This window comes from Vulpes vulpes, chromosome 9 (genome assembly GCF_048418805.1).
Source record: "Vulpes vulpes isolate BD-2025 chromosome 9, VulVul3, whole genome shotgun sequence".
Classification (NCBI taxonomy): domain Eukaryota; kingdom Metazoa; phylum Chordata; class Mammalia; order Carnivora; family Canidae; genus Vulpes; species Vulpes vulpes.
In genome coordinates, this window is record NC_132788.1 from 50,000,313 (window position 1) to 50,018,030 (window position 17,718).

The window sequence follows — 17,718 nt, forward strand, 5'->3', positions numbered from 1 at the left end:
TTATATTTGAGGAGCAGAAATTCCGTGCTTCTGAGGCAGCAGCTGGCATAGAAATAAAGTCAAAAGAAGGTTTTGTTGTTGTTGTTTTTAACTTGGAGAGAAAACAGCATCTGTTTACACTAATGGACTAATGCAGCACAACACATTTAATCATAAGAGGAAGACGAATTTCTGGGCTCATATCCTTGGGTGCATTAGGGGACCAGGGCTCAGTACATTGTGTACTGAGGACTGATTTTAAACCGGCCATGAATATTTTTACCTGTAGTACAGTATGCAGGAAGGTATGTGCAAATGCTACTAAGCGGGTGTTCTCTTCTGAGAGCTTACATGTGCTGAGTAAAGGAGAAAGCAAAATCAGGAGCTGAGAGTGAGGACAGGGGAGGAGGTGTTGCAAATGACAATGGAAGGTTGGTTGTTAAATAGTTCTCTAGGAAAAGGAGTCAGTGAAATAAGAAATCTGGAATAAAGAGAGTGGTCTAGTTTCATTCTTCTGCATGTGGATGTCCAATTTTCCCGGCACCATTTATTGAAGAGACTGTTTTTTTCCCAGTGGATAGTATTTCCTGCTTTGTTGAATATTAGTTGACCATAGAGTTGAGGACCCATTTCTGGGTTCTCTATTCTGTTCCATTGATCTATGTGTCTGTCTTTGTACCAGTACCACACTGTCTTGATGACCACAGCTTTGAAGTACAACCTGAAATCTGGCATTGTGATGCCCCTGGTTATGGTTTTCTTTTTTAATATTCCCCCGGCTATTCAGGGTCTTTTCTGATTCCACACAAATCTTAAGATTATTTGTTCCAACTCTCTGAAGAAAGTGCATGGTATTTTGATAGGGATTGCATTAAATGTGTAAATTGCCATGGGTAGCATTGACATTTTCACAATATTAATTCTTCCAATCCATGAGTATGAAATAGTTTTCCATCTCTTTGTGTCTTCCTCAATTTCCTTTAGAAAGGTTCTGTAGAATTTAGGGTATAGATCCTTTACCTCATTGATTAGGTTTATTCCTAGGTATCTTATGCTTTTGGGTGCAATTGTACATGGGATTGACTCCTTAATTTCTCTTTCTTCAGTCTCATTGTTAGTGTATAGAAATGCCACTGACTTCTGGGCATTGATTTTGTATCCTGCCACACTGCCGAATTGCTGTAGGAGTTCCAGCAATCTTGAGATGGAGTCTTTGGGTTTTCTATGTACAGTATCATGTCGTCTGCAAAGAGGGAGAGTTTGACTTCTTCTTTGCCAATTTGAATGCCTTTTATTTCTTTTTGTTGTCTGCTGAGGCTAGGACTTCTAGTACTATGTTGAATAGCAGTGGTGAGAGTGGACATCCCTGTCTTGTTCCTGATCTTAGGGGAAAGGCTCTCAGTATTTCCCCATTGAGAATTTGCTGTGGGCTTTTTGTAGATGGCTTTTAAGATGCTGAGGAATGGTTCCTCTATCCCTACATTCTGAAGCATTTTGATCAGGATGGATGCTGTATTTTGTCAAATGCTTTCTCTGCATCTATTGAGAGGATCTTATGGTTTTTGTTTTTTCTCTTGTAGATATGATCTATCACAGTGATTGCTTTACAAGTGTTGAATCAGCCTTGCATCCTGGGGATAAATCCCACTTGGTCATGGTGAATAGTCTTCTTAATGTACTGTTGGATCGATCCTATTGGCTAGTATCTTGTTGAGAATTTTTGCAACTGTGTTCATCAGGGATTTTGGTCTATAATTCTTTTTGGTGGAGTCTTTGTCTGGTTTTGGAATTAAGGTGATGCTGGCCTATAGAAAGAGTTTGGAAGTATTCCATCTCTTTCTATCTTTTGGAACAGAAGAATGAAACTAGACCATTCTCTTACACCAGACTCAAAGATACACCCAAAATGGATGAAAGATCTAAATGCGAGACAAGAATCCATCAAAATCCTAGAGGAGAACACAGGCAACACCCTTTTTGAACTTGGCCACAGCAACTTCTTGTAAGATACATCTATGAAAGCAAGGGAAACAAAGGCAAAAATGAACTATTGGGACTTATTCAAGATAAAAAGCTTCTTCACAGCAAAAGAAACAGTCAACAAAACTAAAAGACAACCTACAGAATGGGAGAAGATATTTGCAAATGTCCTATCAGATAAAGGGCTAGTATCCAAGATCTATAAAAAAACTTATTAAACTCAACACCAAAGAAACAAACAATCCAATCATGAAATGGGCAAAAGACATGAACAGAAATCTCACAGAGGAAGACATAGACATGGCTAATAAGCATATGAGAAAATGCTCTGCATCACTTGCCATCAGGGAAATACAAGTCAAAACCACAATGAGATACCACCTCACACCAGTGAGAATGGTGAAAATAAACAAGACAGGAAACACCAAATGTTGGAGATGATGTGGAGAAAGGGGAACCCTCTTGCACTGTTGGTGGGAATGTGAACTGGTACAGCCACTCTGGAAAACTGTGTGGAGGTTCCTCAAAGAGTTAAAAATAGATCTGTCCTATGACCCAGCAATTGCACTATTGGGGATTTACCCCAAAGATTCAGATGCAATGAAACACCGGGACACCTGCACCCCGATGTTTCTAGCAGCCATGTCCACAATAGCCAAACTGTGGAAGGAGCCTCGGTGTCCATCAAAAGATGAATGGATGAAGAAGTTGTGGCATATGTATACAATGGAATATTATTCAGCCATTAGAAACGACAAATACCCACCATTTGCTTCAATGTGGATGGAACTAGAGGGTATTATGCTGAGTGAAATAAATCAATCGGAGAAGGACAAACATTATATGGTCTCATTCATTTGGGGAATATAAAAAATAGTGAAAGGGATTTAGGGGAAAGGAGAGAAAATGAGTGGGAAATATCAGGGAGGGTGACAGAACATGAGAGACACCTAACTCTGGGAAATGAACAAGGGGTAGTGGAAGGAGAGGTGGGCAGGGGGATGGGGTGACTGGGTGACAGGTACTGAGGTGGGCACTTGGTGGGATGAGCACTGGGTGATATGCTATATGTTGGCAAACTGAACTCCAATAAAAAATAATTAAATTTAAAAAAATAAATAAATAAGAAGTCTGGAATAAAAAAAAGAAATCTGGAATAATTATCTGGGTCATAAAGAAACCATTGGAGGTCTAGAGTGTGAATTGAAATTAAGAGTGATCATGGTGGTTGTGTGGTTTTCTTCATTCACATGCATGGATACAAATGCACAATAGGCAGACATTTCCTTTTAACTTGGGTTGTGGTTTTGATGAACAAGTCTCATGAAGGAGAGAAGGATAAGAGTATGGTGCATAAGTACAATGGAACTACTCTTATGATTAACTGCAGGACTTACGTTAGAAAGGAAGACAAAGACGGTATCAAAGAAGTGAGACAGAGTGAAAAGGTAATAAAATCAATGAATGGCCCTTTTGGAATTAAAGGACTATAGAACTTGAGAGATGAGGGAGAAGTATGCTAGAAATAAAAAAGGGTGTGGGGGAGGAGCAGATCAGAGAATGGCATGAGTGAAATTGAGATTACGAAGCAGTTGCAGTTACTGGTCAGGACAAGGTGTATGCAAGAATGTGGGTAAGGAGGTGATTGTTGAAGCAGGGTGAAGGAAGTCACAGTATTTGAAAGGGAAGATTTCAAGGAATTGATTTCTAGCATTTTCATCTTTAATGCATCTTTTATATATTGAGGACATTTTATTGAGGTCTTTGAGGTCATTGAGAATTAAGATGAATCATGTTGAAGAGACACGATGAGCCATTTAAAAAGAAAGGAAGGAAGGAAGGAAGGAAGGAAGGAAGGAAGGAAGGAAGGAAAGAAGGAAGGAAGGAAGGAAGGAAGGAAGGAAGGAAGGAAGGAAGGAAAGAAGGAAGGAAGGAAGGAAGGAAGGAAGGAAGGAAGGAAGGAAGGAAGGAAAGAAGGAAGGAAGGAAGGAAGGAAGGAAGGAAGGAAGGAAGGAAGGAAGGAAAGAAGGAAGGAAGGAAGGAAGGAAGGAAGGAAGGAAGGAAGGAAGGAAAGAAGGAAGGAAGGAAGGAAGAAAGATCTCTGTTATATATACTTATTCTGTTAAAGATGAAAGTAGATCACTGGAAAGAGTGTATTTTGACTATTGTTGAGATGTTATAAGTTCAGATGGAGTGGAGAGTGGGAAGATGGGAGCAAAGTCAACTGACAGTACTGATTTAATGACGTAGCCTATACAACTTCCTGATTAGGGTGTGTATATAAATATGGGAGGAAAGGAAAGGAGAGTCTCATGACAGCTAAACAAAGAGAGCATGGGTAAAATTATTAAACATTTAAATTGTTTGTCTTTTTAGAAAATACTTTTAAATATAAGCAGTTAACTTCAGATATTCTGATTGTTCTTCATATTTGATAAACATTATTCAATGAGATAGTTAAAACCTATTTAAAAAATCATATTATGAAATATTTATTTCAACTGGAGTCAGGTCTAATCTTATTTCTTATCAAATGTTTAAGGTTTTCTACCAACTTAAAGATAAAGTCACATTGTAGCTTCTGGATCAATTGGTTTTAGCAGCAATATATCTGTCTGCATAAATAGGTATATTATATTTATATATGCATATATAAATAGAGAGACATACATATATTTTGTTAAACAAACAGGAAAATTTTATCATGATGTTTAATAAACATATTATGGTTATTCCTAATTTTAATGCATAATCCTTTTTTATATTATTCCCAAAATGCAGAACAACATAATTTGATAAACACATATAATGTTCATATGCATACTAAAGTAGTATGCCTTTTATCATGTCATTTGCTTTATCAATAATTAATAATTTTCAGCTATACATTACATGGTGTTATTAAATATTAAATGATGAGAAAGGGCAGATGAATTTACCTTTGCATTACTTACAATATGGGGTGATGGATCATATTAGATGTAAAAAATTTTAATCCCGATTGCTTTTGATAGTCTCTCTAATAAAAGACTTGCCATAATTTAGTTTTGGGGTTTTTAAAAAATATTTATTGAACTTGTTTGAACATGTTTATTTGTGATAATGTAATACCGTATTATAATAATATTTACCCACGAATATGTAAACAAATGGAAAATAAAGCCTCATTTGTTCATTAAAAAGCATATAGTAACAAAACTTTCACTTAATTTATGTTTATTGATGTTTTTAATATATTTTCATGATTTCCACTACTTGTTTACTACTTATATCAATTCAGAAGAAAAATTTTAACATAGACGTGTATGTTTGCAGAGAAATTTAGGAAAGTCATTTTGATATGTATGCATGTCTGTGTTAGGTAGGTATATGACAAATGATCAATAAAAGACTTTCCAGGGGTGCCTGGGTAGCTCAGTAGGTTAAGAGTCTGCTTTTGGCTCAGTTCATGATCAGGATCGTGGAATAGAGCCCCCATTCGGCTCCTTGCTCATCAGAAAGCCTGCTTTGCCTTCTCCCTCTACCTGCTGTGCTCTCTATCGCTCTGTGTCAAGTAAGTAAATAAAATATTTTTAAAAAAATTTTAAAAAGACTTTCCAGCATGAATATTTAATATTGCATTGGATAACATTCTTTTATATAAGTGAAATAGAAGTGAGAGTGCCAAGAGGAAAAAAATTAAATTTCCAATGGCTAAAGAACATGTTCATGTACTTTAAAAATGGATAATGGTTTACTTCAAATCACTGTGCTATTTAGATTTCATTGTATACGTTGAAAAAAGTTATATAAATGAATTATTTTTAAATAATATTCCAATTGAGTAGAAATTATATTTTTGCAAATATTTAATCCTAAAAGTATAATAAAATCTTTTTGATATTAACTTGAAAAATCTGTGGGTAACACATAGTTGATCAAAATTATTTTAGTGGGTACATGAATATTTGAAGGCTACTGGTGTTAGGAAACTCAAATCTGACCTTTGGCCATAAGTCTGGTAATTTTGTTCATTTCATATTCCCTTCTACTGACTAACTTTGATACATTGAAAACTCTGACTTCCTGGTCATTCCTTACAGACTCTACTTGTTCCTCTCTTCAGTTCTGATTCTCAGATTTCAACAATTTCTCTGATAGCTCTTCAACCTTGGAACCACGTAACTTTTTTTTTTTGTCTATGAAGGTGCTTCTTATTTTGTTCTTATAGTTTCAAATAGAAGAGATTCACCTAGAAAAAAAACCTCTATAGGAATAACAGATACTTTCACCTTGGTCTCTGCCTGCTTCATCTTTCAATTTTTTATTTGTATTTTTTCTCACAAGGCAGGAAAAGGAAGAAAACCAATATACTAAATATTCACATTCTGTGACTGACCTTCAAGCTTCTCTGTGTTTTAAAACCCTATCCTGTCTAATCATTGCCTGGTTAGTCACCTAAGACATAACTTGTTTCATACCAACTTAGATTCAGGAAAAACATTTATACAGCTATTGTGAACATGACTACATGGTTACAAATTATATATATATACAAACCTAAAATTTATATTTTGAACTCCTCTTGACTCACAAACTATAATCTGCCTAGAACATACAACATGTTTTATCTCAGTCTGATAAACTCAGCTTTTTAGTATTTTAGTATTTACTAAACTCAGCTAATTTAGTATTTATTTGCTTGAGTAAAATAGGCAGATATTTTGAAGTGTTACCATAGCATAGGTGGCTATTTGTTTTCCAATAGCCATTTTTCCCTCTTTCCATGGCAATAAAAATTTTAGGTGGACTTATTAATATCCAAGTAAGAAATTACAATTCCCAGTAATGACATCAGCAAGAAAGGCAAAGCAAGAAACCTAAAAAATACTTGCCACCATAAAATCAATAAACACATCAGTTAAAACCCATCCAAATTAACTTCTTTAGAACTCTGGAAATTAACTTGAGGCATACAGAAATCCAGAAAGTATTTGTCCAAGAAAAAAAAAAAAAAAGGTGACCCTGGATAAAAACAGTGAGTATTATGGCATTTTATTTTGCCCAATTCCCATTCCCCCTCCCCAGCTCGGTGGTATCCTTAAAAATCAACAGTCTTAAAAAAAAATCAACAGTCTTATAATTACAGTCAAACCAGTAGCCTAGAAGCCACTAGAGGATGGCTGGAGTTAGAGTCCCATTCCTAAATAACTATTTTATCTGTCTGATAGTTCCTGGAAAATCCCACTCACACGCTTGTTTTTTGTTTTGTTTTGGTTCTTACCTGATTTAGAGTTTGCTCAATGTGGCAGCCTCTTCCATGGGGAATTTGTTGAAAAAAATCAGTGACAATTGTTTAACATTGCAGATTCCTGGGACAGCAGTTAACAGTAAGAACAAACAACAAGCTTACTAACATATTTAAAAGGTAAATGAGATATGTCCATAGGACAGTTTGAGAAGCTCTGACATATTTCTAGGAATCTAGGAGGCCACGGACATGTGAAGAGCTGTGCACATGCCCCTGGCTCTCAGGAAGACCTGAGAATCCCCTAAAGGCTCATCTCTCACTGATCTCAAATCTCTACACAAGCAGAAATTAAAGAACAAGACAGATTTTAAACACTCATAAGCTCCTCAGCAGAGATTGGGAGATTTATGGTGATAGCCATTTAAGGAAAGCTCTGTCCAGTCATTTGCTGACCAATAACCAAGTAAACAGATTTCAATAGTCACAAAATGACAAAGAAAATAAACTTTACAGAATTAACCTAGAATAGTCACTAAGGAAACAACAGCCAAGACAGCAATCATAACCACAACAACAAACAGCAACAATAAACCCTGGGAAAAATAGAGACCTGGTTTCCAGCATTGCTACATTTATTATTAAAAATTTATTCATATGCCAAATTTATTATAAAAAGTTTTGTTGAAACAAAACTTATGAGATACTCAAAGGAACAATGAAATATGACCTATGCCCCCCCAAAAGAAAACAGTTGATAGAAATGGTTCCTGATGAAGACCAGACATTAAATTTTGAATAAAGCTTTAAACAAAGACTTTAAATAATTTAAGTGTATTCAATTAATTAAAAAAGAAACCATGTCTAAAGAACCAAAGGCAAGTATTTGGAGGATGTTTCATCAAATAGGAAAAATCAAAAAAGAAAGAAACACATAGAAATTCTAGACCTAAAAGGGGTGACAAGAGAAAAAAAAAATCCACCAGATAGGTTCACCTGCAGATTTAAGTTGACGAAAGAAAGAATAAGTGAACTTGAAGATAGGCTAATTGAGATTATGCAATCTGAGGAATAGACTATTTCTGCAAAGGCTATATATAGCCTTATATGATCTCACTCATATGCAGAATCTTAAAAAAAAATCTCATAAATACAGAGAAGAGATTGGTGGTTATCAGAGGTGGCGGTGGGGGTGTGAAATAGGTAAAGGGGATTATAAAATAAAGAAGTCATGGGGATTAATGTACAGCACTGTGACTAGTTGATACTGTACTGCATATTTGAAAGTTGCTATAAGACTAGGGTTTTTTCTTAGAGAATAGATTTTCAAAGTTCTCATTACAAGAAAAAACATTGTATAACTATGTATGGTAACAGATGCTGACCAGTCTTGTTAGAGTAATCATTTCACAGTAGACACAATATCAAATCATGCTGTACATTTGAAACTAATATAATGTTACATGTCAGTTACATCTCAATTAAAAAAATATTTCTGAACTTCCTCTCCTTGTGATTACTATGTAAATTCAGGGGATCACAGAAAAGGCTTAACATTTGTTCTTTATTTCACAGTGACAACCAAGAAGGAAGAGAAGTCTACTTAAATAGGTTTCAGGTGAGAAATGTGAGTTTGCATGCTGCCTTGTGTTCCTTTTTCCAATGCTTCCTTTCAAGTGTAGCTTATGTTCCTACCCCATCTCAAGTTGCTTCTGAAAGTGTGTAACTCCTGGCTCTCTAGCATATATTGAAAAGTCTACAAGCACTAAGTTGGATACTCTCTCCAGTGCTTCCTGAATCTAGAAATAACACATTCCTCCTGCCCACCCTTAGACAGACATCCACTTCATAACTTCTATGGAAGGACTTAATGGTTTTACTATGTAGCCTTTTGGGGAGCTGATGAGTCAATCCATGTCTTGTGTACCTTTCAGCATCTTCCTTAAGGTCAGAAGAAACCAAAAATCCCAAGTATCAAATAAAAAATGAAAATAATCCATATTCTTTTCCGATTCCCTATTGCTGTATCTTTTCTGCCATATTCCCACGACTTAGAAACTCCATGATATGTTTATCAGTTCTGCCAGTCAGCATGATTGAGATGAGAAGTGAAGCACCACCCACCTTTATTATGGATTATACTGGGAACTCCTCTTCATGGGAAAACTTCCCTCATTTAAATAAATATAAGAAACACAAAGAGAAGAACAATTAAGAAATAAGAAGAAAAGGATTTTCCTAAAAGCTCAAGGGTAAAAAGAGCCATTCTAGATCTACTAACTCAAGTTTCATCGCTCTTAGGAAGATCTCCAACGAACCTTCTCATTGCTAATACTAGTGTCTTTGCCCTGTGTGATCCAGGTAGGAAATGGTCTCAAGGGAGGAAAAGTGGGATCTAGAGATTGATGCTTCACGTTATTGCTCAAAGCAAGCATTTTATATATCACCCAATTTTACTTCCAAAGGATGAAAGAGTGGTAAAAATCAAGTTTATATATCTTTTTAAATGCTCAAAATATTTTCCCAAGTCATTACTGTCATATTTCTATGTTATCTGTATTTATTTTTCCTTGGAACTTCTTGTTTCAGTAGTCTAAGGAAATACATATATGCTTTCTTCCTTCATGCCCTTTGTTTAAATTTATCCTCAGTAAGAATTTGATGTTCTCAGTGTGCAATAATAAACAAAAAAATAAATCTGTACAATATGTGCTAACGAAACTTATTCGTAGATGTTCAAAACTGTGGCAAACAATTTTCTGCAGATTAGCTCTCTGGGGAAACTATACCATCTCTCACATCTCTAAAAGATGAGTATTTAGAGAAGTTCATGCTCAATTTCACATGCCAACCATAAAAGCAAGTAAAAAAATCTTAAAGCCATTGTCAAAGTATGAAGTTAAGAAAAATCCCAAAGCACTCTAGAAAATACAATTCACTTTCTTCAGGCTTCATCTACTTTGAAAGAAAGGAACATTAACAAAGGAAATAAGTCTTAAACTGAGACCTAAAACAAAGGCAAGAATATTCGGGGCAGAGAAGGAGAGGAAGGGAAAGAATATTGCCCTGGAATATGACCCACAGCTAAGGAACAAGCAGAAGGAAAAAATGTACCGTGCTTAACAAAGCACCTCAGGATGCCATACCAGATCATTTACACCACTTAGTTTTTGCACACTCAATTTCATGGATTCAACTCCATTGTATATTCTCATGAGTCCAAAATATATTTTCCCAAGCCAATTCTTTCCAAAAGACTCCAAAGGGATATAACCAAGTGCTTATTGCAGATCTAATTGCAGATCTCATGGTAATCTCAAATTCAGCATGTCAACACTGATAGCCTTTACCTGCTCCCTTCCCAAGTCTCTCTCCCCTCAAAAAATGTTCCATGTTGTCATTTGTTTGGTTTGGATCAGACCATTTTTATTTTTTTAATCCTTTATTTCCTGCATTACAGTGACAGCCACCTAAATGATCTCCTTGACTCCTAATGAATTTCCCTTAATCCAATGGGTCTTGACATTTATTGGAAACAGCTCTTTCTCTAGTGAGAGTAAAGAACACTTTGTCTACAACAGGGATATATAAATGTCTACATAGAACATTTAACATATAATTCTAAGTAATCATGAATCTGTGAATTCCATCCTTCATCCTTCTAGCAGTTGCACTGCTAATTAATAGATAATTAATAGTTCCTACTATAAACTACTCTCAAAACATCTGCCTGAGTAATCACAAAGAAGTAAATCTATAATGACACTATTCAATATGATAAAATTCAAAATTTGGGGCATAGCATGTAAAGTGTGTTGTAAACACTTTCCAACTTCTAGTTTGCTCTTTTCTGTTCTGAACTACATGAGGTTCAGTTGTTCTCACTGCTGGAAATGTTCCCTACTTTTATCACCTGTACACCTTTTTGTGCTAAAGACAGCTTCTAGATGTCACATTCTCCAATTAAATTTCATCAAATTTTCTTCTTTCATTTCTATCACCTGCCTAGACTAGTTGTCATTCTGATAAGCACCTCTGTTCCAGAGTTAACCTGCAGATTTTCTTTTTTTAAGCTTTTATGTATTTATATATTTATTTTAGAGCTAGAGAGATACAGAAATAGAGAGAGAGAGAGAGAGAGAGAGAGACAGAGAACATGAGTGAGAGGGAGGAGCAGACTCCTCACTGAATGCAGAGCCCAATGTGGGGCTCAATCCCTGGCCCCTGAGATCATGACCTGAGCAGAAATCAACAGTCAGATGCTGAACCCACTGAGCTACCCAAGCACCGCCCCTGCAGATTTTCACATAAACCTCTCAGATCTACCAATGACTAACTGGAATATTCCTGTGGTCACTTGGCTTAGGAGGAGGAGGGGAATTGCTATAACGAGGATAAGCATCCCTTCTCTTTTTGGGTCCTTTTGTCTTTCCAAAGGGAGGAAAGTTTCTGACCATTTCTAATCATAAACACTGACTTCCTCATAAAGCCAATGGCTGACTCACTGTGTTCCTTCCCTTCCCCAATTTTCTAGTGAAAAATCTGGAAAAGGTATAACAAGGATTATTCTGCTGGCTCATGTGCAGTCTTTGAAGACATATCTCCTCCAGTTCTCAGCAGCAATCTTTAGCACGGTGACTACCAATTGCCTTTGTGTATTCAGTTATCTTTATCATTTGACCTCAAAAGTCTTTCTGCTTGGTTCCTGTGCCTCATTACATCCCTGCATTATTACATTGATAATGCAGAGGTTTTTCCTTCTGCCTACAACATGTCTCTCCATAGGGCTCACATGTAACTCATGAAGCTGGATGGCGAACACTAAGCCATCTCATTCTATTGCTGCCTTCTTTCCAAAAGATCCAGGCACAGATGTTTGTGACTTCTCTAGGTCCAAATCCAAAAACTCTTATTCATATTAACTTCTGTCAAATTCGTTCTGTTTTTCCAAACATTCATGAACCAGCAATGGAACATGCTAAATCCAAACCCAGATCCTTGCTCTAGAGAGCCATTAGAATACTTGCATACTGCAATGTAATTATCTGTTTCACAGAATATGAGCTGATGAAGACCCATATATTAACAGCTTCATATGTTAATTCAATATCCTAAAGTATCCAGCACATGATTCGCACCTAGGGATTAGAGTAGAGGTTAGAAGAGCATCCTTGGAAAAATTAAATAAAATGATTGTAAACCAGTATCTGGTATATTAAAATAGTATGTGGTAATAAACATTCAGTAAATATTAGCTTGTTATTATGGTTGACAATAATGATTGGGTAGATTGTCAAGGATAAACATAAAAGAAAAGCCTTAAAATATCTTTCATTTCTTATAATTATTATGGAACTTAGACAATATCCAAAAAATTTTTTTTCTGACTAGTTTCCAGATTTGTTATTTTTTTAGGTCTCCAGGTGTCCATGTGTCTTAAACAAAGACATTTCTGGTAGGCATTCTTTTAAAATAGAAGAGTCTCACTGAGAATTACAAAAATGTAATAACCTACACCTTTTTACAGCTGGGTGCAATTTCCTGAGGCTATCCAGTGTGTACCGCCAGAGATGAATAGAAATAAAGCTGACATTCTTAAAATTATATCACTAAAAATATTAACAGCCTCAGGCAAAGGAACAAATGGACATTTATAATGAATCTAAGAAATACAGTGAATTGAAGACTTTAAGAGTAATAATAATAATAAAAGTATGAATGCCATAGACCAACTTAGCAAATATTCATGTACTTGATGCAGGGGAACAACTATGGTACTGCACACCAGGATGTATTTGGGTGGATTGACAAATATTTTGCAATTATGCTTATGATGTTGATATAACCAAAATCATTATTTTTTACTATGATTTTTTCTTTGGCAGCATAATCTTAAAAAATTATGTAAAAATATACATATAGCTCCACTATATGACAGGTGAGTGTGCAAGACTTCTATAGGTTCTTCTTTGCTTATATTCCTACTTCCTAGTTACCCATTCTCCATATATCTCTCAGACTAAATTGGATTGCTTTCTTCTACTCAGAACTGTCCACTAAGCTTGTTATACACATAAGAATAAAAAGACAATTTACTTTGGCCTTTAGAGCCCCATGAGATCTGGTCCCTGCCAACCATCCTAACTTCATCACACCACATCTACCTAGTATCTGCAAGTTATGGGCACCTTCACTGGTCTTCTCTATCATTCCAAGTCCCGAAATTTGTTCAGGATTTTGCATTGGTTCTTTCCTCTACCTGGAACACTCTTCTACCTAATTTGTGCACATCTGGGGTGTTCTTGTAAGTGGATTTTTTCCTAAATGTTACCTCTTCAGAGAAGCCTTTCTTAACCACCAAAATAGTGTAGTCACCAGTCATATTCAACACAGTACCCATGTTAACTCTTCACATGGGACTTACCACCGGAGTCTTTTCATTTTTTATTTGTTTTTATTATATCTTTCTCCACTAGAATGTATATTTTATGAGCATAGGAAACATCTCATTTTTTCACTGATCTGGCAACAGTATCTTCAACAGTGCCTGGTATAGTGAGTACTGATTGAAGGAAGGAAGGAAGGAAGGAAGGAAGGAAGGAAGGAAGGAAGGAAGGAATTAATGATGAGTGGGGCTCTTTATCTTTGCATGCCTAGACCTTCTTGCTTTGATCATCTTACCTCTAAAATCAGTCAGACAGATACTTTCAAGCACTCTGAAGAATTTGATAAATGCATTCCTCTTTCAAATTCCTCCATATTCTCACAAAGAGGCATGCTAGCCCTGTATGTAGAGAAATACTAAGTTTATTTGTTGAGAGGAATTAGCTTCCACATTAAGACACAGCATCCCACAGCCATGTATGCCTATTCCATCTCTTCTATATGAAAACATTTTCTGTTATGTAAACACGAGTTTTCAACCCTATCCATAGACAAAGACTGTGATCACTGTCAGTAGTTTCATCTTCACACATTACGGATAATGAGAAATTGATTTGCTCCCAGCAGATCAGCTTGTTCCTTTAGCTTTAGTGAGATAGCAGGCTGTAGAAGGAAACCAGATGGCTGTGACTAGGGTGAGGGATGGCTCTGGAAAATAAAGAAAAATCAATGTAAATTCTGTGAAAAATACTGAATATTTGCAGGTGATTTTTTATTTTACTCCCAACTAATTACATAAATTTTCAAGACATACATGATGGCTCTGCTATTAGCATATTTTTAAAAACTACCCTAAATATATAATGGAACTTTACTCTGAAAAGAGTACAAGGCGCTTTACTGATTATGATATATTTATGTTTTCCAACATTCCTGTAATGTAGAGGGGAATTAGAATCAGCAAACATAAAATTTTAGTCCCTGTTGGCCTTCTTTTTAGCCTTAGGACCTTAGGTAACTTATTGTCTCTGTATCTCATTTTTTCATCTATAAAATGAAGAGATTAATAACTCTGCTTTGTGGTTGCTGTTAGTTGTAAGTAAATCAAAATAAATATCTAGCTATAACCTGAGACTGGGCTTTTAGCAGATGCTCAGAAAGAACTAAAGAACACCTGCTGTTTCAATAAAGAAGTAAGACATGGAACATTGAAGTCACAACGTAATAACAGATTTTAGATTTCTTGATTTCTAGTTCATGAGCACATCCACCTCAGCTTTTTTACGTGACTGTTATTGGTATCTTTACAACAAATGAGTCCCCATCCAACCTGTTGCTTAAGGAATATAACTCTAAACTATTTTTAGAACAAATTATTCATCTATATGCTGGATCCTGGAAACGGGTTACTTTTGTTCAATTAATCATGATATTTGTCTTTGTGTTCCTTCCATCAAAAGGAATTCTCTCCACAGGCATCCTTGATTCCAAAAACACAAGCACTCTCCAAATGCACTACAGCTACACCTTTTTGTCTTGGTTCTTTAAACTCTCCCTCTGGGTCCCTTCCATCACCATTCAAATATGCTGTAAGATTTTCCTTTCTTAAGTAATTGTCATGGGCCCATCTACCTTTGCATTTATTTCCGTATCTCTCCACCCCTCTTCACAGGTGAGCTTTTTGAGTTGGCTGCACACTTTATTATATGGTCTTCCTTTTCCCACATCTTGCTTGTTCTTCCACCTGCTCTGGTATAAATCCTGATCCCACCACCATTTTATTTCTACACTTCTTGTTAGCTTCGCCAATGATCTTCAGGTTGCCATTCAGTAAACCATCTACAAATCCCTTCTTAACTTCTTAGAAACATTTGACATGCTGGCCAATATTTTCCTGTCTTATCTTGACTTCTTTGGTCAGACTTTCACTACCTTCCTGAATACCTTAGGTCAGCTTCCACTCTTTTCTTTGATCTCTGAATACAAGAGGTTTCATTGCTTTGTTCCAAGTCCTATTGTCTCTTTCTTCACTCTTACCCTATCTGAGCTTACCCACCTCGACTTTACTACTCACACTGACTTCCACATTTTTTAAAAGATTTTATTTATTTATTCATGAGAGACAGAGATGCAGAAAGAGATGCACTCTTTATTCTTTTGCCCTACTATATAGACTCATATGTGATTCTTGCTCTTCCACAAATCTAAGTATTGTGCTGATAGAGTATGACTCCGAAGTGTGATAGCAAAAACTAAACTCTATTCTTTTCTCTCTGGTGCCTGATTAAATCTGACATTTCTTCCATGCCCTTTGGTTGACATCTCAAGTGGAGCCCATACATGATTACTTAGGCCACTTTAGCTTAATTAATCCTCTCTAATCATTTAACCTCATGATTAACTTTGGTAACTATACATCAAGTCTAATGAAATAGTCAAACTAGATATTTTATCAAGATTAAATTCTCCCTTTCTTCTTCTCAGTTCTCATTTTAATTGGAAGTCTAAGTTGGAAAGAGGCATATAGTAAGCTTTTCTCTCTTCGCTTTACATGTAGCTCTTCTCTCTCCCATTCCAGGCTGCCTTTTGGGTCTTCTGGGTTTGGAGGTTGGAATGGTATACTGGTAAAGGGAAGAAGAGATATTTTTTGACTGGTACTCTCATCATATGGCTTTAATTCTTTTGGAATTTTAGGTATATAAAAAGCAGTGTTCTTTACAAAATCCTTAGATTCAATAATTTTTTGTGTGTGAGTATATTATAAGAAATTTTTTAAAAATTTTCAATGTACATAGAAAAGATTTAAATATCACTATACAGAAATAGCCTTGCTATTATCATTCTTATACATGTACATAAAGGACAGAAAGCAAAGTGTATGTTCTCGTTTACTTACTCAACATCCATTACTCTCTTATTCCATTCTAAAAGTAGCCTGTGTTCAGATATCTAATCATTCCTTAGGCAAATAACACTTTTGTAGTATTAGGAGCATCAAATTTTCACAAACTCCAGGATACATTTGGAAAAAAAACCCAGATATTTCAACCATTACTGGACATATTGTCTAGGTTGATACTCGAAGAGCTCAAGTATCAGTATGGCAACTCTGTTATGTGGAGGCATTTGAGGGCCAAATAATAGATGGAGTCCTGGGGCATACAACTCTTGATCTCAGGGCTGTGAGTCTGAGCCCCATGTTGGGTGTAGAGATTACTTAAAAATAAAAAATCTTAAAAAAAAATAAAAAAACAAATGGAGTCTACATGACCTGAGAAGCCACTCACCCAGTTAGAATAACACCTTCATTTGTAGCCTCAGGAAGATCCTGAGTGTAATTTGAAACTAGTCCCTGAACCTGAAGGGCTGAAAGAGACTGAAGAAAGAGGCCAACCAATTTAGTTGGGTAGGTGGAAGTTTGAAAGAGCAAGGCAATTTACCTAAGAGGCTTGGGCAGTTGCAAGATGAAGTGATCTCTGCATCTGCCAGACAACCTCAATACTACATCACTATCTCACAGCTGTGTCCTTGGTGCAGCTTCTGGGGACAAGGAAGTTAAGCAGAAGACACATTCCAAGGACAGGAGAGGTGGTAAGGAACCTCCAGTTTCCCAGGTCCAACTTGCTGGTCAATCAGTGGTCACGTTTTCTCAAAGACCTCCCCAGTAATCATATTTAGGGGAATTTGGTGGAGATTAAGGTCACCCTTAAAGATCCCTTGCATATCTTCATTTAAATTGCCAGCCTGGCCTCTAAAGAAATAAAGTGGGTCCCTGAGAAACATGGTAAGATGAACGTAAATTCAATCAAATAGTAGCTCTGATTAAAGCTGCCAAATTAGATGGTCTCAGGTAGATCAGATGCCTATCCTAATATAGTGATGTGATATAATATTCTAATATGAACAATGTATTACAACAGATTAACTAGAATGTCAGACACATGGCACATAGGCGTAGAATCTCACGAAATATGGCATCTAACCAGGGAACATTGTGAGGAGTGTATGAGAGTGAGTCTTTGATTATATACAACAGCAGCCAGAAGATGCCAGCCTGCTACAATAGGGATGGCTTGCTAAAAGTATAGATGAAGTGATAACTTGAGGAGCATATTTGGAAAAGTTTAGGTGCTCTACTCCATGTTGCA

At 36.1% G+C, this 17,718-nt stretch overlaps 1 long non-coding RNA gene across 2 annotated transcripts in view; it reads right to left on the reverse strand.

Annotated features, from left to right (window-relative positions):
* LOC112918695 (uncharacterized) overlaps positions 1 to 17,718 on the reverse strand; it is a 79,275-nt gene that overhangs the window by 28,947 nt on the left and 32,610 nt on the right. For both annotated transcript variants that reach the window (XR_011994269.1, XR_003234740.2), the window contains one exon: positions 13,868 to 14,278. This is a non-coding gene — a long non-coding RNA (uncharacterized lncRNA). The remainder of the gene's footprint in view (positions 1 to 13,867; positions 14,279 to 17,718) is intronic.